The sequence below is a fragment of the Gymnodraco acuticeps genome, unplaced genomic scaffold (assembly GCF_902827175.1).
Source record: "Gymnodraco acuticeps unplaced genomic scaffold, fGymAcu1.1, whole genome shotgun sequence".
NCBI lineage: Eukaryota > Metazoa > Chordata > Actinopteri > Perciformes > Bathydraconidae > Gymnodraco > Gymnodraco acuticeps.
Genome location: NW_022989899.1, coordinates 1,242,790 through 1,265,441, shown reverse-complemented (window position 1 = coordinate 1,265,441; position 22,652 = coordinate 1,242,790). Strand labels below are relative to the sequence as shown.

The 22,652-nt window shown below is 43.4% G+C and overlaps 1 protein-coding gene across 4 annotated transcripts in view; it reads left to right on the top strand.

Moving 5' to 3' along the window:
• sez6b (seizure related 6 homolog b) overlaps positions 1–22,652 on the top strand; it is a 293,771-nt gene that overhangs the window by 140,264 nt on the left and 130,855 nt on the right. The window lies entirely within an intron of this gene.

Genomic DNA, 22,652 nt, shown 5'->3' with positions numbered 1-22,652 from the left:
TTTCGTGCGGCTCTCTTGTGAGAAAATAGCTATATTTCTGATTGGCTGGGCGGATTGCAAACCACGCCCCGTAAAACTCCCAAAAAGTTTTGTGAAGCCGCCATTTTATTATCCTCGCATTAGCATTATTAGCATTAGCATTAGCCCAGCGCAGAAACGCAGAGAGACTAACTTATGGCAACACAAAATAATACATGGGAGCGGTGGACAGGAGGAGGTGTCGGCGTTCTGGCGATTTACTCGGAAGGCTTCAGTAGAAGCTGCTGGGAGTCCCAGCAGCTTCTACTGAAGCCAGTCCCCAACTCCGGGGACTTCCGGCCGGGGACTTTGGGCGGCAGTATACGCCGTGAAGTGGTTTGCGGCCTGCCAGTAAGCCCAAAGCAGAAGAAGAACAAGTGACGTCAGCGGCTTAATTTGCCTAATCCTCTCTCAGGGACTTTTTCCAGTGTGAACGCGATCTGTACTTAGTTCATGCGAACTAAAGAGTTCACATGAACTAAGTTCACATGAACCTTTGTGGGAAAAGTACCGCAGTGTGAATGCGCCTAATGACATCAGGACAGCAGATAGCTTACACACCTTCCGGCGCAGACTGAAAACTCATTTATTTCGACTCCACTTCGAGCGATAGAACTATTAACAAAGCACTTATATACTAATAAAGGGCTGGCTTATCTAAAGCCAGTTGAGTAGCACTTGAAATGTTTTAGCTCTATGAAACCTGATGTACTTATATGATTCTGTTTTCTTCAAGTTTGTATTTTGTTGGTCGAACGCACTTATTGTAAGTCGCTTTGGATAAAAGCGTCAGCTAAATGCAATGTAATGTAATGTAATATATGGCGGCCATATTGGAATTTCCAAAATGGCCGCCGTAAAATGTAGGTTTTGTAATATCTTGACTTCTAAATAAGCTAGAACATTGATTTTAACTGCTAAACCCACATTTTCAGGATCAAGGAATATAATGGTGCCAACAATAATTAGGTAGAACTTACTAAATTGCATGTTAACATAACTTTTATTGAGGACTCAACAGATAATTAACATTAGCTTATCAAACTGAGTTTAAAATTGTGAACTTCAGTATCATCATGACATGCACATTTTGTGACCACAGAAAAGAAGAAACCTTCTTCATTAGACATCTAAATGTATACACATCTATGCATCATCATCACTATCATCATCAACACTTTCATCCATCACGGCATGGGAATCATTGTCGTTCTGGCACTGGCTATTGCACTGAGACATATCAGTACAGGCTAAGTCATTAGCTCTGCAGGAACATCTTCCAGAAGAACAGTTAGATTTACATCGGCATTGGACCATCTCAATGATGGCCTTTCGGCTGGGAGGACCTCTGTGGTTGTTGGTTTCATGCCAACCGAGTCTCTGAAGTACCCATTATGCAGGGGGTCCAGCTGCGGATCCTGCAGAGCAATGGCTGCCTGTGCCCATACCCTGGTTTGGACATGGACCCTCAATATATTCTGCTTCAGAGCTCCAAGTGTTGGAGGGAGCTTGTCACTCTCTGTCCTGTGTTTGCAGAAGAGATGCCATCATAGTTCAGGGATTGTCTTTATGTTGATACCCTTGGGTGAGTAGGCTGCACATACAAAGGAAGCCAGTGTGGACAGCATTCCTTCCTGCAGAGCATTGATAATATCTTCATCTGCTTTTAAATAGATCTGCAGCCAGGTTGCCTTGCCTATACGGAAGAACCTGCCTGAGTTGTCGGTCCCAGTGAATGCATGGAAAGCTGGCAATGCCTTTGCTCTTTCTTTACCTAGAGCTCGCCACAGTGGTTCAATCTGCACAACACCAGAGGCCATCGAATTTGATGTGTTCTTCAGCAAGAGATCATAGTTTGCTGTGACTAGCACTAGAATGTCTGTATCTGGTGAGAAGAACATCAACTGTGCATCAGCTGGATTTCGGTGTGATGCCAGCACAGCCTGGTGGATCAGCAGCGTGTCTGCTTCTTCGTGGTTATTTTCTTCAAAGAGCAGGTCTTTGCTGCTCCTAGTGTTCCCAGAAGCTGACGTGATGATCACCCTGTTGTATTCTAAAATTCTAGAATTTTGGCTGCAAGATAGTCAGTCAGATCGGCCTTCGTCTGGTCATGAGAGAGGAACCTGCTCAGTGGGATGTGTTTGATGTTGGTGTCATCTCTGACTTGGTACTGGATAACTTTTCCTTGTCTTCGTTTATCTCTGGTTGCACTCTTCAGAGAATCTGTCCTGTATGTGTCGAACACAAGGATGATTTCATTATAATCTCTTGTTAGTGACATCAGTCTGCCATTGAAGCAGCCACTCAGATCCTTCACTGTCACTACAGTGGCTGTTTTTTTGCTCAGTCTCTGCACAAGCACCATGCCGTCCACCAGTGCTATCGTTCGACTTGGCTGATCAGTAGATGTGGTGTCTGTGAATCCTGTATCCATTGCATCTTGGTGGGTAGTACTTCCAACTTGAGGCAGCTGATGGTCTTCATGGGGCACATCTTCTCTTGTCAGCTTCTCAAGGAGATTGATTAACTTGGACTTGTCATGGCATGGCAGGATTGTTCCATTAGAACAGGGGTGGGGAACCTCCGGCCCCCGGGCCGTATACGGCCTGCGAGACAATTCGATACGGCCCTCGAGGTAACACACGCAAAAAAGAAAAAAAATTAAGAAATCTAGACCGCAAAATAATTAAACAAGCGAGTGCCTGTTTTTCCTGGCCAAGGTCAGGGTCCTTGAACACAACACGAGCCTAACGGGTCATCACGTGGTATATGTCCGACAGGGGTTTAGAGCTGCCGGAGAGCAGAGCACCAGAACGCCGCTCCGGGCCGGGACTTCACAAATGTCAGTACCCATAAGGAGCCGTACACATGCCGCAGTTTTTGCGTGGCTGTGTCTTTAGTTGAAAGCCCAGTGGCGATCTGTTCATCTGTCATACTGATCATACAGTCAATAACTGTGTTGTTATTAGCATCTGGTTAGCTAGCTATGCTAACGAATATAAGAAGCTTTTTCTCCAACCAGTGAGGTTAAGGCACATCTTTATATGATCATTATAGTTATAAAAAAATAAGAGAATAAAGTAAACGGGTATAAAATACTATATGACAGTAAAAAAAAGTTGTTATTAATAAACAAGGATACAGTTTGAAAGGGGAGTGATTTATAAAATATCCATAAAGAAAAAGAAAATCTGCTTCCAGTTCTGTTTCATATGGGTGTTGAGAGATGTATCCATAGATCTACTAATGTTGCTCTCAAAGTGCACCAGATTTATGCTTTTAACTTCAATATTTAAAAAAATATATTCCCGGGGGAACATGCCCCCGGACCCCCCTAGAGGAGGTTAGGTCCCCCCCCCCCCCACCCCCACTTAAATCATGTTCACATGGATAGGAAACTAAATTGCACACATCTTGTGTCCATATCTTTCTGTTTGGTGGTCATGCCACAACTGTGCACGTGCATGCATGCGCGTGTCATGGTAAAATATCTGGATTAAGAGGTTGCTTTTTCTTTGCACAGCATGAAAGAAAGGCCAAATGAATGGGCTGTGAATTTAGTATTTTTAAGCAGACGTCAATAATTTGTACGGCCCTCGGAGGATGTTGAAAAAATTGAAATGGCCCTTGAGAGGAAAAAGGTTCCCCACCCCTGCATTAGAGTGTTAGAGTAAATTCATAGTTTCCTATGGCCTCTTTCTGGTTGATGTCTCGGTTTGACCTGGCAATTACCATCAGCCTTGCAAACAGGTCCTTGGTCTCCTTCAGATCCACAGTATTGTCTCTGAGTTTCACTGTAATCTTCTTGTTCCCAGACAGGAACATCTTATTGTTCACTTTCTTCACAGGGGCCCAGAGGCTTACATCTCCATTGATCCGCTCTGACACGTAGTCTTCATACAACTTCTGGCCAGTGACATCAGCATTCAAGTGGTACATACTCATCTGGGATGTAGGCAAGTGTGATTACATTGTACAGCTCGTCACCTTCAGTGGTAAAGGGGTTTCCATGACTGAGTATGGCTGCCTTGATCTTGTCGATTGTACCATGTGCCCTCTTGACTGCACTTGGCCCAAGCTCATGGTGCTCTGTGGTTCTGTCAGCTTCCATGTCAAATTGACTCTTGAACTCTTTCGACAGACGTGAAAGTTCTGGTGTGACCATGAAAAATCTCTCTCTGACATTGGCATTGTTAGAGATGCCAATAATCCCAGAGCGAATCTTCATCAGCTTGTTCAGATGTTCGCATGTGTGGTCTGCCCCAACAGACACAAAGGGAATGACACTCTTGGTGACAGATATATTACCTGCGTGTAGTTCCTCCCAGGTCTGAGGGTGATTGATCCTCAAGACATGAATGTCTGCGATGTATCTTGGCCAGAGTCTCTTGTACTTCATGCGATCCATGGCAAAGAACAGCTTGCTCAGTGCTTCTCCAGCATGGAGTTCAAGATCAGCATTCCGAGTTGCTGCTCCGAAGAACAGGATTGTTTCCACCCGATGTAGGTAGCTCATCATGGTCTTGAACATCGCATGCTGGGATTTTTGTTCCTCCCATTCTTGGAATGGTGTGATGACTTCAGCAGTGGCTTCCAGGAGGGTCCTGTTGACTTGCTTCACAGATTCAGCCTTGATGTCTTTACCCTCCGAGCAGGCAGCTTCTACTCCCTCTGTTGCCTTTAGGCACACATATTTCAGTTGTGGGTTGTCCTTGAAGAACTCCTCCAGAGCCATTTCATAGAGTGCTACATACAAGTAGATGTGGGCATGGAGAGCTCGCTTGCAGTGTGTGCATTTCAGGATTTGCCTTGTTGTGGCAGGACCATACACATCTGCTTCCATCCAGGCATCATCTATACCCGAGTTCTCCATGGAGGCACCAAGAGCTCTGAGGGCAGCCATGACGACATGCAGCTCACCCAGTCTCGGAACAACCATCTGTTTCAGGTCAGGTCTGGCATCTAGGAGCTGGATCACCTTCTCATAGAGGGCCATGTCAAAGGTAATGACTGTGGGGTGATCTTCCCCAACTGCCAACTTCCTCAGATGATTTGCTTGCATGATCACAGTCAACAGAGTTGACCACTCGTGTGCCACATCTGGCAATAGTGGCAAGGCTCCAACCTGTGTCAAGAGAAGGCTTTCAGACAACAGTGAGTTGTATCCTGCCCAGCCTGGAATATTGCTGGAAGTTTCTCCTGCTTTCATTCTGGATAATACAGATGCAACAACCCATCCTAGATGTGTCAGCTGATAGGATTCTGAGATCCCCTTGCTGATGGCAAACTGTTCTGACCTCTTGGCATGCTGCGGTTTTGGCTTGTCACAGTGAAGTATGTCTACATGGTAGGGAGTGACTGATAGACTCTGTGCATCACCTATGATGAGAGGCTTATTTAGAAGGATCAATCTTCTGGTACACTGCATTGATCGTCCCGTGGGTGGTTCCTTTCCCATAACGAGTGTCCTCGGCAAAGTCTGTGTTATCTGATAAATAACATAAAGGTCCCCTTCCTCAGGAATGGTGGTACATAGAGGCCTTGGTGCGCTCTGGTGTTTTCTACAACAGCAATGGCCAGAGCAGTTTCCATGAGAAGGGCACGACCATGTGAAACAGAGTAGTCATGAGCATTGAGCAGATTCATCAGCTTCGTGTTGCGTGTGTCATGGTGGATAGTCAGTGCCAGTCCCAAAACCTGTGGGTTCTGTCGTGCATGGGGTGACCTAAATGATGCTGATTCCTGCTTGACTTGTACTTTACCTGTGCATTGGATTTGAACCCATACATGATATTCTGGCTCACCGTCAGTGTGGCTCGGTCAACAACTCTGGTCCTCTTTTCAGTTTCCAGCTTTTCAGCAGGCCCAACCAACTTTGCACAGGTCATTTTCGACCGACTCATGCATCGAAGGGTTAATGTTGTAAAATGTAGTACCTTTGTAATTACCACCATTGGATTCCTTGAACCTGAAAATGTAGGTTTGGAAGTTAAAATCAATGTTCCAGCTTATGTAGAAGCCGAGATATTACAAAACCTACATTTTAAGGCGGCCATTTTGGAAATTCCAATATGGCCGCCACATCTGGAAACATGGATTTTCTGAATCCTTATACAATACCCTTTCCAAAAATGTATAGTTTAGCAAATCCCCACAAAAATCCCACGAAAGTTAAAATCAAGTTATAATGAACCTGACTATATGGAGGAGTGGATTGAGGAGTGCCTATCTCCAGAAAAGAAAAGCACCTAAACGACGACATGCAGAGCTACGTGAAGAGCAGGTAGACCAACTGGAAAAGTACCACCATTCAAAAGCTTTCTGATGAGGGTCTTGAAACAAAGCAGAGAAATGATGACCGTTAGTGGCCACAGGTGCGAAAGCTCTCTCCAGAGAAAGTGAAGCAATATTCTCGCCACGCCAAGCAACAGCCTGTACAACCTCAACCTATACAAGTAACCACGTAAGCCATTCTACTGATGCTGGACAGTTTTTAAAATAATCGATCAATGCTGTCTGTCTAATATGTTCGCTAGCTGTTAGTGTTGTTGCATAGCAACCACTATGTTTTGTGCAGAAGGCAACTGAGGGACTATTTTATTTTGAACATCATTATTTAATAATAAAAACTATTTAAATTAGAGTGTGTATTTTTCTTTCATATTGCCACACTTGGTAACCGTTTTATAAAAGCAATAGCTCACTTCAGGCCGTGATATATGGCCATTAAATTGCATTATTGCATACTATATTAGATTGTATATACTTTATGATGTCTTTGATAAGGATAAGCAAATAATTTGTAAATAAACATTACTTAGGTGGATATTTGTCACACTTTGTCACTGGTTAATAACTAGTATGGATACAGTATATGAATGGCTTTAATACAATTCAAACTTCTATATAAAGATATATTTTTAGCTTATAAGGTTATTCATACTATGGTTATTAAAATAATAAATTATTGTGTAATTATAATACAATTGTCAGCATGTTCTACACATGATACAATATGTCATGTAGAATTTAATGTAAACTCCATTTACCATTTATTAAAAAAGCTTATTATGAAGGGTTACCATGTGGTAACACTTCATAATAAGCTTTTGAATAAGCTTTTGTGATGACTAGACACAATGTAGTAATAAACAGCAACAACAACATCACTATATCGCGATGGAAACAAAATTGTTGTAAAGTGTGATGTCACAATAAATTAAAATACATTCATAAAGAAAATGTAGCGGGCAATTATGTCTTAATGAATGAACATAATGAAAACCCAATGTAAAAGGGTCGCTTCTATGATTACAGTATTTATGAGTGTGGCTGTAGAAAACAGACAGAGCAATGTTGACATGGATGTAAAATTGAAACATAATAATTGCACCACCTGGAAATATGGTACGCCATCTTTATGAACAGTGCTATAACCACGTTAATATGCTATACTTAAAAATCTTCATGAAATACCTTTAGAGCATTAACATTTCTTTCACACTTCTTTGCATTTTTTCTCTATTCTCTTTTACCTCCTGTTTTTTCTTTCAACCGCTGTCTGTTGAACTTTTTCCATTATGTTGCTGTAACATGACAATGCACCTTCTGTTGCTTCTGACTATGGATTTAAATGGTAAGACAATGAAATACACAATTAAGTGTGAACCTGTGTAAGGAGAAGAAATATCTATGAAGTTTTCTCCTCTCCATATGAGATGTAGGCCTCAGAAAAACGAGGCCTGAGAGAGGTTCAATTATAGAATTTCCATGTGTAGCCTCACTTAACATCACTCCGGGGGGCAGAGGAAGATGGAGTTGCACTTAATTTGGCAGCGGGGGAGTCATGACTGTATCATGTGGCTGTGATTGTTCCTGCCACCTCCAGCCTGGACGATGGTGTGAGAAACCTGCAGCGACACTGATTTAGTCTGAAGCCACACGAGAACGGTAACGCAAACAAACCGAAATTGTTATCAAAAAAGTCTTCCGTCCACACGCAATAGGCACCAGAAACGTGTCCTTCCACACGAGACCGCTCAATCCGCTGGAGACGCTGTAGTACATATGCCGGGCCTGTAAGTGGCGCTGTACTTCCGCTACACCAAAAGCAGCGAAGAAGACTTCCAAGCATGGTTTCCATGGTTACCCTTCTGTTTATTCTCCGCAGTGGATTTAGCAGCAGAGGTGGGGAGAGGCAGGGCTCTTTTTCTCCGTCAGCAGCAGATCTCTGATCTCTCTCTCCTGTCCGATTAGACTTCACTCGCGTTTATGTCCATATCGATCAGATCTAGCTAGTTCTAGCTAATGATATGACTGCCTGAGTGTCAAAGGACACCTAAACAATAAGCGACATTTTGACCGGAGGATTTTCGATTTCGGCTAACGGAAACTCTGCCGTGCGGGGGGGTCTGCTGGAGGCACCTGCTGGGTGCACTGTCCTGCGAGATACCGGAACATGGCTCGAAACACTCGGAAAACTGCTGTTGTTGTTAGTGAAACACATCAGCTTCACATGGGGTGAGAAGGAGAGATGGGGACGCAATAAGGCTATTGCGTCATCGTTATCAGAAAATTATCGTATAGGGCGTAGACACGGAGCCGTTTGGCCCCCCAGAGCGTTTCGTCCGCAGATCTACCCACCTTGAACCCGTTATCGTTATCTGCGTTTCCCTGTCGGCCTCGTGTGGCCGAACCGTCTATATCAGCGGTTTTCAAAGTGTGAGGCGCGCCTCCCTTGGGGGGCGTCAGAGAGCTTTAAGGGAGGCGCAGCAAAATCTAGCTGGTTAATTTCAGCTAACTTTATGCGAGCGGCAACACGCAGTGTGCGAAAAAGCACACGTCTGATTGTCCGGGTCCGGGACGTGTTATTTATAATATCGGACAAATTCATCTTTCCATTGATGTGTCCGACGGACAAGTGACGTTTTTCTCCCATACATATTAGTTTCGGTTCTGCTTGTCGATTCCTAAGGAAATGCATCCCGCCGCTTTCTGTACTGTTATCGGGCCGTCTACACTACAGGCATAAAAAAATCTTGAAGCTGGGCGTGTCTGAGGCTTGGCGATTTCTCGCGCTCAAGGCGACCAACAACCAATCACATGAATCGCCCCCGACATACAAAGCAATAACAATGTTAAAACGAAGTAAACTGGATATAAAATCCCCAAACAGGCGAAAACCTACCAGTTTCACCCACTGTCTCTGCCACCTCCCTCCATGCCTGGTTCCTCCAGTTTTTATCCCGGTAAATATTTCTGGTCGGAAAGAACCGGGTGATTTGCTACCGTAATTTCTCGTTTGGAATATGAGGAAATGAACTGCGGTCTGGCTCTCCCAGCTTGCACGCGGTTTGATTGGCTAGCGCTTGTACTGGCGGGATTTGCATAAACGGGATTTGATTGGCTGATGCCAAGCATTGAGCCTCAAAAGTTGAACATTGCTCAACTTTTGATGCTCACGATGCTTACAAAGCCACGCTCCGCTCCCCACAATGCAGTTCGGCGAAGATTCAAAATCAACTACGTCACCCCATTCAAGTGAATGGGCGAAGCGGTGAAAGCATTTTTCGATGCCTGTAGAGTAGACGGGGCGTCAGACGGGGGCGGGGCGGGACTAGTGATGTGTCGGTCGCGAACGAGCCGACTCAAAGAGCCGGCTCTTTGAAGTGAAGACAGGAGCCGGCTCGCGCCTGCGAACGACCCGGTTTTTGTTTTTTTGTTGTTAAGTAAAACAAGACAGAATGATATGATGATCTCTGCGCTACAGCTGCTCCGTGCATGCATGCAGTGACATGTATTATCCAAGGATTAGAGACTGTTGGATGCTGCTGTACTGAGCATTGCAATATATTTATTTTCACTGTTATTTATTTATGATTATCCTTAGGCTCAGCAAATATTTGATGTCAGCTGTTGCAGTTAATACTGAAATAGAGCCCTGGTGTTTTGTTAGGGCTTTTTCTTTAAATATAATTTTAAAATGTCGATACAGTAGCCCCTTGTCTATGCTTACGTTTTTATAGGTGTTGCTATCTGCTTTGTGTAGCGTGGTTCTACAAGCAAGTCAGTGCATTCATTGGGTGGTATCAGAGAGTTTCAAGGGTCTGTAAATGCAATGAAAACAATTGGCCACAGCAAATCATTTATATTAAACGTGTAATTTTTACTTTTGAATACTTCAGTACAAAATATGTATTGACTAATTTAAGTGATATATGTGTGCACATATAAATCATTAGTCAAAACAGGGCTACATTTGATTGAATTATAAAAAGGTATAATTTGTGGTAAACTTAAGAAGCAGGGAAATGAGTTTTAAGAGCAATGGGACGTCCTTTCCTCCGGAGCGTCACGTGAAGCGACGTCCGTTTGTGATGACGCGGCACAGCTGTTCTCTGACAGCAGCTCTGTCCCCGTTGTTTTCACACACACCCCCGCCTCTGTTAGTACACATTTACTGACATATACATTTGTATCATCTGTTGTAGACCCAAATACATTAAATAAAATAAGAACTCATTCTCAAAAAAGATAAACGCCATTCTTAAAATGTATAAACGAAAAAAGCGATCATGAAAATGTTTCCAATAAATGAATAAAATGATTTTTGACCACTTTGTTGTTCAGATATTGTTAAAGGTGGGGTAGGTAAGTTTGAGAAACCGGCTCGAGATACACTTTTTGTTATATTCCATGGAATGCTCTTAACATCCCGATAGCAATGAATATCTGAAGTGCTTTGACAAAAAATCCATTAAAAAATGTCATCTGTGGAACCCGTAATACTGTAAAAAGTACAAATGTATCTCGTGCCCTCATTGGGCGTGCATTGCAGCAGTACTTCAATGACTCACCAGCAACAGGCGGCCACTTTCACCAGTCTGCTGACGTCATGTGCGCGTTCATGTGTGTTGGAGGAGGTGCTCTGTAAGGAAGTCTGAAGGAAGAGGCGGATTCTTTTCGGCTGTGTACTTTCAAATTGTAGTGCACTCGAGACGGTTTCTGAAACTTACCTACCCCACCTTTAAGTATTACTTTGTAATAGCACCCTTACTCCATGTTTAATGGTACGTCCCATTGTGACGTCATAAGCAAGCGCGGAGCATGATGATTACGCAGCACTGCCATGCTGGTTCATTCCCCTGAATAAATGGATGAGAGAAGAACAATGACTGCGCATACTTTATTAGTTTAACAGGTTATGGGCCCAGGCAAAGTTGGACTCATTTTAGTTTTCCGGAAGAAGTTTAACGCAAAGTATTACACTGGACTTATACAAACTATGTGGACCAATAAGTAAAGAAGTGGCGGGAGATATTACATGCGATGTATTACGTGAGAACCCAATGCTAACAAGCTAGTTTAGCAAGCTAATCGCTGTGCTAACAAGATGGCAAGCAGAGCAACGGGAGTTTTCGCACCACAGCTTTTGTTCGATGGAACTGACGATAAGTATGACCTTTGGGAAACAAGATTCTTAGGCTGCCTACATATCCTGAAATTAAAAGAAACTATTCTCCATGAACCCACTGGAAATAGTCCTGAACAGCTAACAGAAGACAGGAGAAAGAATGCTGATTGCTATGCTGAGCTAATAAGACTGATAGATGATAAAAGCCTATCACTGATAAGACACAATGCCGCTGATGATGGCAGGAAGGCTCTAAGAATATTGAAAGAACATTATTCTGGAAAAAGTAAACCACGGATAATAAACCTCTACACGTCGTTGACCAAGCTACACATGACAAACAGTGAAAGTGTTACTGACTACCTCATAGGGGCGGAGAACATTAACACGGCTTTGAGGGAAACAGGTGAGACCATGAGCGACAGACTCATAATCGCCATGATAATAGGAGGACTACCAGACACCTTTAAGCCACTGGCTGTTCATGTAACGCAGAATGAAGATAACGTTACATTCATAGACTTTAAAAGGAGACTGCGTGTATACGAAGAGGCAGAAAAATGGAAGATAAAAGAAACCACAGATAACGTGATGAAAACTAATGTTAGACAAGGCAGAGGCCCCGGTCTGCTAACAATAGAAAAGAAGAAGGTGCTAACGTTATATGCTACAAATGTGGAATAAGAGGGCATAAGGCAAGAACATGTTACAGAAAAGTGTGGTGTGGTTACTGCAAAAATAACACACACGAAGAATCCCTGTGCAAGAAAAAAGGGGGACAAGATGGTGTCAGAAAAGTGAAAGAGGAGGAAAACAGCGAACAAGACCAATTCTTCAAGGCAAAGCACACGAAGACCAGGAGACCCCCAGACAAGGTAGAGATGAGAGGCATCATGGTGGACGCTGGAGCAACATCCCACATCGTGAACGATATTGAAAGGTTTGACAGCTTTGATGACTCATTCCTTTCAGGAACACATTCAGTGGAGTTAGCTGACGGGACCAAATGCAGCGGAATAGCACAACGCAGAGGAACAGCGATCGTGCATCTGCTAGACGACACTGGACGACAGCACATAGCACAGCTACGGGATGCACTGTACATACCTTCATACCCACATGACATCTTCTCTGTGGCAAGAGCTGCAAATGAAGGAGCGACAATCACCTTCAAGAAAGGAGAAAGCCACATGGTTACCAAGGACAGTAGCAGGTTTGACATACACGAGAGTGGACATTTGTATTACTTGCCAACTGTTAAAGAAAATGTTGAAAAATGTAAAGGGTGTCATGATATGCAAACTTGGCATGAAATGTTGGGTCATGGCAACTATGAAGATGTACAGAAATGACAAAGTGTAGTGACAGGCATGGAGATAAAAGAAACAGCAGTTAAGCCTAGTCAGTTATGTGAAGTGTGTACACAAGGAAAATTCACACAGACTAGAAATAGGGAGCCAGACAGAAAGGCTGAGAAACCCTTAGAGCTAGTACATACTGATTTAACTGGTCCCATGTCAACACTGAGCAGAGAAAGCCACAGATACGCACAGTTTTTTACAGATGACTATTCAGGCACCGTGATGGTATATTTTCTGAAGTCAAAAAGTGATACAGTGCAAGCCACAGAAAGGTTCTTGGCAGACATAGCACCTTATGGAGAAGTCAAGTGTATTCGTTCAGACAACGGCACTGAGTTTACAAGCCGAGACTTTCAGGCACTCTTAACTAAAAATAAGATTAGACATGAAACGTCTGCACCCTATTCACCACATCAAAATGGTACAGCAGAGAGAAGCTGGTGAACTCTCTATGATATGAGCAGATGCCTACTGATAGAGAGTGGGTTACCAGACAAGCTATGGAACTACGCTATGCAGACTGCAGTTTTTGTAAGGAACAGGTGCTACAGCAGGCGCACAAAGAAAACGCCATACGAGTTGTTCACAGGCAAAGAACCAAATGTATCCAAACTGCAAAAAATTGGTACAACATGTTTTGCTTACAAACAAGAAAAAGGGAAGCTAGACTCTAGATGTGAGCAAGGGGTTTTCATTGGCTATGATAAAAACAGCCCAGCTTATCTGGTGTATTACCCAGAAACAGAGAAGGTGCAAAAGCACAGGTTGGTGAAATTCACAACCAAAAGAGCAAAAGAAAAGGAAACACAAACATCTGAATCACACATAGAATGTGGTCATGAGGATGCACACTCCAGGGCCATAGGCAATGATATAAATGTAGAAAATGTATCAAGTCATGGTATTCAGATGCGTGTGCCTGACACTTTACTTGAAGAGACTGAATGTACACAGCCGAGTAAAGCCACAGAGACTGTAACCAAAAGGTATCCACAGAGAAACAAAAGGAGACCAACTCATCTACGGGATTTTGAGACTGAGGATGCGGAGGACAAAGCACAAACATGCATGGACTTTTGCTACAGAGCAGTCTGTGATATCCCTCAAACCTACAATGATGCCATAGTGTCAGCAAAGTCAAGGCAGTGGAAGAATGCCATGGACGAGGAGATGCGATCTCTGGAGGAGAACGAGACCTTCCACCTCACCCAGTTGCCACCAGGTAAAAAGGCAGTGGGGGGAAGATGGGTCTATGCACTCAAAAGTGACATTGATGGATCAGATAAATACAAGGCAAGATTTGTAGCAAAAGGCTACAGTCAAAAACCAGGAACAGACTACAAAGAGACATTTTCTCCCACAGCTGATATGACAAGTGTAAGAGTACTCATGCAGAAAGCAGCACAAGAGGGACTCATTGTACACCAGATGGACGTTAAGACAGCCTATTTGCATGCACCCATTGATTGTGAAATCTATATGGAGCAACCAGAAGGCTATGAAGAAAAGTCAATAACTGGAGAAAACCTAGTTTGTAAGTTGCAAAAGTTTCTCTATGGCCTTAAGCAATCAGGTAGAAACTGGAATGCTATGTTACACACATGTCTGAGTGAGAACGGTTTCATACAGAATCCAGCTGATCATTGTGTCATTGTGTGTGATCACAAGAGAGAAACATGATGAAAAGGTCATCATGATTGTATGGGTTGACGATCTGATCATACAGTAGCAGGGACGGGTGGCGCAGTGGTCTTTGCATCCGATCATCAGATCAAGGGGGAGTGCTGGGGAACTCCAGTTCGAAACCCGCTCCTGCCGCCACTGCGTCAGGCCGTTGTGTCCTTGGGCAAGACACTTCACCCGGATTTGCTCCTGTGGGTATTGTCCACAGTATCTGACCATTGCATGTATAATATATGTGTGTATATGTAAAGCGCTTTGAGTCATTGAAAAAGCGCTATAATAAATGTAAGGAATTAATTATTATTATTAGCAAGCAACACACATGTACTGGAAGGTGTAAAGATTATGCTTTCTGACAGGTTTAAAATGAAGGACCTGGGAAAGTTGAAACATTTCCTGGGAATTGATTTTTACCAAACAGAAGGTGAAGTTAAAATGTCTCAAAAGAAATATATAGGCAAAATCCTAGAGAGGTTTGAAATGCAGGATTGCAAGGCCAGGGGGACCCCATGTGAGCCAACACTTGAACAAACAGTTGATTCTGAAAAAGTGACAGACCCAACTAAATACAGAGAGGCAGTGGGAAGTTTAATTGACTTGTTCACATGTACTAGACCAGATATAGGTTTTGTGGTCAGTAAACTATCTCAGCACAGGGGCTGAACCAACAGAGGAAGGCTAAAAGGCACAACAGAACAGGAGTTATGCTTTAAGAGAAATGACAGAGAGGCACTAGGTCTAAAAGTGTACTGTGATGCTGACTGGGCATCAGATGCAACAGACATTGATATTAAGTACCATTTCATTAGGGAAACTGTAAATAACGGAAAGTTAACTTTGGAGTACTGCCCTACTGAGTTAATGATTGCTGATGTCATGACCAAGCCAGCTACAAAGCTACAACTAAAGAGGTTTGCTCAAGACATGTTTGGCACTTAAAAGTGCACGAGTGTATTCACATTGTTAAGGCAAAAGAGAAGCCTTATTATATTGTTGTTTTGTTTTCATGTAACCAATATAGTTAAGGTTGAGTGGGAGTGTTAAGTATTACTTTGTAATAGCACCCTTTCTCCATGTTTAATGGTACGTCCCATTGTGATGTCATAAGCAAGCGTGGAGCGCTATATGTCTCATGATGATTACGCAGCACTGCCATGCTGGTTCATGCCCCTGAATAAATGGATGAGAAAAGAACAATGACTGCGCATACTTTATTAGTTTAACAGATATATCAGATATTTGTAACTAAATGATACATTAATTGAAACAAAACACAGTATAGACTGAGGAGTGACTCTCATGAGTTTCATGTATTTTCTTCACTCCGCTGGGCTCTGATGTCAAGAAGCATCAGATCAGTGCATCGTCCAATCAGTGAGCGATACACAGTGCCGGGGCGAGTATCTGTGGATTTCATCGGAGGATGGTCTGGTGGTTCCTCCATTATCGCTCCTCGATCCTCGGTCCTCCGGCAGAAATAAGAGCCATGGGACGCTAATCAAGATGGCGCAGACAAATCAACTTCCGGTGATACCGAGGAAATGAAAATAGTCGACCTGAGACGCAGCCTCTCTCTCTCTCTCTCTCTCTCTCTTTCTACACACAGCGGATCCGCTGCCCGTTTAACAGCCTCATCTTTGTCAACTTTTCTTAAGTTCTTTCTCTAACACGTAATGAAGGTTATTAAGCGTTTTAGCTCCTGTGTTGTTAATATTGACCGCCATTTCCTTTATGAAGTAAAGCAGCCTCCCTGTCTGTGTCCTCGCGCTGTCCTCACATCCCCGGACCCCCAGACTCGGTGGAGAAAAGGGATGTCAGTATTGTTTATGAAGCAGGGTAAAGAAAGTAAATTATTGAAATGAAAATACTATGTATTTACTTTTACAAACAGTGAGCAGCTGGGCAGCTGCAGCATGTGTATTGCAGGACATGTGTTGGACAGACTGTGTGTTTGGACTCTGTCTAACAGGCAGGTTGCAGTGTAACATCAGAGAAGACTGGGACTCAAACACACACACAGAGACGAGACAAGAAGAGAGAAACAGTCGGAGTAATTTCAAATGGCGTGCTCAAAAAAGAGAAAGGTAGACAGCGAAAACAGAGCATATAATTGTTCTCTTACTGGACCTCTTTGAAATGCAATTGAATGCCCCTGCATTATAGCAACAACAACAATAATAATAATAATAATAATAATAATAGCAATAATAATTGGGAGAGGGGGCGCGGCTGTTCTTATGTTCTCTGAGGTGAGGCTCACATTCCCACACTTTGAAAACCCCTGGTCTCTATTACCTCATTCACACCAACGCAACTCCGGTTCAAGCTCTGTGCTACAGCTTTTCAGGTTCAGAACCTGTTCTTCGGTTTTGCTCCGGCTCTTTTCACACCGCCCAGTATCCGACTGGTGCTGCGTCATTGCGTCATCGTTTGCGTCATGACGTAACCGTTTGCGTGCCTGCTTCATAAAGCCAAACCGCGCGGAAACCCCTCACAGCTGACAACAACAACAATGGCCGATTGTGCTCCAGCTTCCTCTGTACCTCTTCGGAAGACCAGATTCCCAGTAGGTAGCTGGTCTCTTCAGTGGACCACTGCTGCTTGTTAAGTTTCTCCATCGTTGTGTACAAACTGGATAACACGCCGGCTTTTTGTTGTTGTTCAGGAGTTGATCACTGCCCCCGCCTCGATGTAAGCGTGACGTATGTGGTGCTTTTGCTCTAGCCGGACAATTTGTTGGTGCTTGAAACGAACCAGATTCCGGAGCTAAGAGGCTGCTCCGCTGCGGTGTGAACAGGAAAACCCAGTGCTTTTCAAGCTCCAGCTCCGAACCGGCCCTGAAACACCGTTGGTGTGAATAAGGTATGAGATAGAGCAGTGGTTCCCAAACGGTGTGCCGCGGCACACTGGTGTGCCGTGAGTCAAGTCCGGGTGTGCCGTGGGATTTTGTGACAACCATACGTTATTATTGCAATATACAACTACACAAAAATAATTATTTTTTAATTTACTATATCAGTACTTTGTAGGTTTATATGTACGTAATCTGCGCGACTTGCACGTCCACATCTCCACGTGCAGTGCTGCATAAACATGGCTGAGTCAGCGATAACTTTCGAGGGGTGGAGATATGCCCATTTTTTGAGTTCGTCCGAAGAATAGACAGGAATGTGACGGTGAGGTGCAAACTGTGTCCAGGCCAGAAGCTGTTATCCACTGCTGGAAACACCACGTCGAACCTCAACAAGCACCTGCAAAGAACACATGCTAAGGTGAAGCTACCGCACACGCTATTTGTTGTCTGTTCTTCTTCTCTGTCTTCCGGTTGTTGCCTGTTTTGAATGACAAATACACACTACCGCCGCCTGCTGGTAAGGAAAGTTATTGCCACTCACGCATGCGCAGTTCGTACGTGCTCGGCGAGTAAAGTAACGAGTTACTTTATGTAGATAGTAACGAAGTAGTGTAATATATTACTTTTTAAAAAAAAGTAATATGTAATATATTTTAAAAAATTAGTAACGACCCCATCTCTGGAGTTGGCGTTCTCTACTCTGATTTACATGAAGAACAACAGGAGGTCACGGCTCTCTGTTGAGCAGGACTTGCGAGTGGCCCTCTCCTCAGTGCCACCAAGGATTACAAAATTCTGTGCGCCCCAACAGGCACATGTATCTCACTAATTTGTAAGTCGGCAAAAATATTTACAATAGCACATGTTTCAATGCTGAGTGCTGAAATGTTACATTTATAATTTGTAGTTCAGGACCATGGACAATGCAGCTTCCTTGCATTGACAGTTCTCTGTGCTGAATTTCTGCTGAGTTTCAATTGCCTCATTTTTAATGTTGTGAGCTGTCTGGTTTAAATGAGTGTGTTGCTGCTTTGATGAAGCCTAATTTGGTAAAGTTTCAAATTAATTTCTGAAATATTTAGTTAATAAATATTTCATGAGTAATATAGTTGTCTTTGTCACATTTTATTTGGCATTAGTAAATAATTAAGCACATTTACAGATATTTTACATGATATGAGTGATAACACGTGTTATAAGGGCTGTTTTGCACAACAGGTGTGCCTTGAGATTTTTACTTGTCCTTTGGTGTGCCTTGGGCACAACAAGTTTGGGAACCACTGAGATAGAGAACTGTAGCGGACCGTTACCGTTCTCGTGTGGCTCCAGCCTTAAGCTGCTCTCTGCTCTGCCTTTTTCTACTCTCCACAAAAAGCAAGTGGAGCAACAGCGCGATATGCAGATGTATTTTCATCTTTTCTTTGCTGAAGGGACATTTCTTGAGTGATTCTGGTAGAAAGCTTAATTCCAGATACACATCCCATGTTGCTTTGAAACTGGTGTTTGTATAGCAACTGTTAGATAATGTCAATCACTCAAAATGCTTTATTTACCCCAGGTGGAATTACAGCTCTGGAAAAAAAATCCCCACTGCAGCATTATCAGTTTCTTTGGTTTTTACTAGTTATAAGTATGTATATTTTTATTCTATAAACTACTGACAACATTTCTTTGTGGTGGAATTCAACAGACACTGGAATGGAATGGCTGCCATACATGTAGAGATTGAGATTTAAGAAGAATTTGGAGTGGTCTTTTCTCCAGAGCTGTATGTTTTTTGAAAGTTGCACCATAAGAATAAACATGAATTGGAGATCATGAAAACTGTTTCCAATGAATGAATTAAATGATTTTTGTCCACTTTGTTTATGGATGATATTAATTAAAAACAAAATCAGTATAAACTGAGGAGTGATTCCTGGGAGTTTAATGTGTTTTGTGTCTTCACTGTTAAACTGCAAATATGTTAATTTGCATCCGATCATTGCATGCGCTGCCTCGTCCAATCAGTGAGCGATACACAGTGAGGGGGCGGGGCGAGTGGCTGAGGATTTCACTGAAGGATGGTCTGGTGTTTCCTCGCTCCTCGGGCACAAATAAGCACCATGGGAGGCTCCTTAAAATGGCGCACAAAAAGCTACTCCCGGTGAGAGAGAGGACCGAAGAGCAAGGAAATGACAAATAAGAGACTTGAGACGCAGCACCTTTCTTCTGCTGCTAGCACTAGATATTTCAATGAAGTCCTTCTGCACCTCGTTATACCAACGCAGCACACCTGGGCAAAGCTACTTAAGGGAGAAACAGGGGGTTACGTATTGTAACACTAGTTATACAAACACAGGCTCCGCCCTCTACTGGACTCTATGGGTACTACCTCTCAACCATACTATGCAAGCATTCACCTACTGAGATACAGGGGTGCACATAACTTTTTTGCCCTGGTTCTCAAAGGAGCACCTGGAGATGTTGCTTGGTGCTCATCCTTAAAATGAAATAAACCGTAACTTTTGAGGGGGGCTTGACTTTATTTGCCAGACACACGGCACTGAACACACATGCAGAGGTGAACACAGAACACACATGCAGAGGTGAACACAAGACAACATTAGCACGACCAGTAATCCTACAAGCTGTCATCACTCCCCTCCTGACTGTTCTCCTCACTGTCTTCCTCTCTGTCAGACATGGTAGCTGATGATTTAGGCCTACTTCTTTCTCTCTGGTTGAGTCTGCGATTAGCTGCTTGCATCCACAAGTCAACAGCTGGTTTTGGGTCGAAAGTCTCTGTTGTCATCTTAGACAAGTGGATGTAATCAAATAAGTATGTGAACATAACCAATAACCTACCATAGCCAATAACAAATTAAACTTATTTTATTTGTGTTGTTCATTCATATCTTATTTTACCTTAACATTTATTTATTTATGCATTTTTTTTTATCTCTCCAGTTTTAAAGGATATTATTGGTTACTGTCCTATAGTATGCATTGGAATGATTTCAAACCTGTTTATCCCAATAATTATAAAGGAGTGCCTTGGAAATATGTGTTTACATAAATTGTGACCAAACCGTTTGAACTTAGACTAAAGTGAACTATCTAAACACTCAGAGTCCTTACCTCACTGAGCTGTAGTATCAGCCTCTCAGTCTGACTGGAGAGGACTCTCCCTCCACATCATTGTAGAAACATCTTCTTCTTATATCCGTTAGAGCAGCTAGCACCAGATTCTAATAACAACAGCGCCGGTACCGGGCGGTGCGCCCTTCTCTCTCCCTCGCTCACTCACATTTTGGCTGTGAGCTGCGGGCGCCAGATAAGCCAACATCCCCCATTTTCATCACTTACAGCGCCCATCGTACAGGGCAAATGAAATGTGTAACCGGGGTGAAAAGGGTGTTACATTTACTTAATTATGAATATTGTTACATCAAGGCCGAAAATTAGGATGAGCCCCAACGGTCAAAAATGTTTTTTTCCCCTCCCAGAGCTGTCAGCGCAGCGCCTCCACAGATCTGGCGCTCTAGGCGAACATCTATAACGCCAGTGCTACGGGCCGACCCTGAGTTCATATGCAACTCGCAAATATCTTTCTCTCTCTCTCCTCTCTCCTCTCTCCTCTCTTCTCCCTTCTCTCTCTTCTCTCTCTCTCTCCCTCTCTCTCTCTCTCAATTTTGGTACGCAAATGCGCCTTTTTTCAAATGACCCGGTGCTCTTTTTTTGGCGGAGGTGCACATGCGCACCGGTTATGTGCAGCTCTGTCTATAAACGTAGACAAACGTAGCTACCTGAATGCGCGCGCAAGCCCACCGTATATAAGGCGGCCACGCCTCCTGACTGTCATCCTACACCCTCTTCAGCGAGTGAGCAACTGAAGCAGAGAAAGTAAAGCATTTATAGATATCTCAGTAGGTGAATGCTCGCATAGTATGGTTGAGAGGTAGTACCCATAGAGTCCAGTAGAGGGCGGAGCCTGTGTAATGCGGCTTTCACACCAGCGCTTTTCCCTTTCTAGCTCCGAGCGGGAGCTTTTCTGGTTCAGCTCCGGTTTCCCTTTTCTGCTCCCGCTCTATTCACACCGCCCAGAGCTGCCGCTGCTGCGTCATGACGTCACCGTTTACGTGCCTGCTTCATAAAATCCAAACCGCGCGGAAATCCCTCACATCGACAACAACAACAATGGCCGATTGTATTGAAGCGCTGTTCGCTTTGGTTATCCTCTTACGAAACGAAATGGAAGGCATCGGACGACTTTACAAGGGACAACTTTACTTGGAACTTTACAAACATCACATGCGAAATGCAAGACTACTTTGTGGTCTTCAGCATCTACTTCAACGAAATGCCCATGCCCCCGCCTCGACGTAAGAGAGACGTAAGCGACGCCGCCTCTTAGCTCCGAAGCTCTTGCCTCTCGACCGACAATTTTTTAGAGCTGGAAGTGAACCGGATTCCGGAGCTAAGAGGCGGCGCCTGTGCGGTGTGAACAGGAAAAAACGGTACTTTCCAGGCTCCAGCTCCGAGCCGGAGCTGAAAACGCGTTGGTGTGAAAGGGGCATAAGATATAACCCGTCAGTGATACAGTGTTTCAAAACCTCTACCTTAAGGAAATAAATTCACCGTCTTTCACCCTGCTTGTAAGCAAGTTGCACATTCAAGGCTATGATTCCCATAATTTCCCTTAAATCTGTGCACAATGTTTTTATACAGCTGCAACATTCATTTGAATTCATAGGCCTCAGGAGCAGTGTGTAGGATTTAGTCGCATATAGTGGTCAGGTGGTAGATTGCAACTAATTGAACACCCTCTGCTCAGCTGCCTTTACAAACAGGCAGAGAACAAGTTACAACGATGGCTATAATGTAACATGAAAATAAGCCATAATTATGTTTTTTACGTCCTGGGCTACTGATGAAACGTAGTTGTGCAACATTTTTGTGAATAAATCAACTTGCCAGGAGGATCACTTGAATAGAGGTATTCTCCAATCTCAAGTCATTTAACTGAGCCAAGACCGGCAGTTACATGTAAGCTGCTGTGACGGAGCAGATAGGTGGTAATACACTAATTTAAACATAATTATGAATATAATGTAAAAATACTCCCAATAAATTCCTTTTAATCCTAACCCAGTGTAGTACAATAACATGTGAATAGTTACATTCAGTGTAACAAACATTTTCAATGCCTATCTTTAAACATAAAACCTTTGAAAATCTGTTTTTTTAGGATTATTTTGTGGACTCAGGACTGTGTTCTCTTGTCTCTACAGTGTAGGGCAGTGACTACTCCGGCCTCTACTCCACACAACATAGTGCGTTG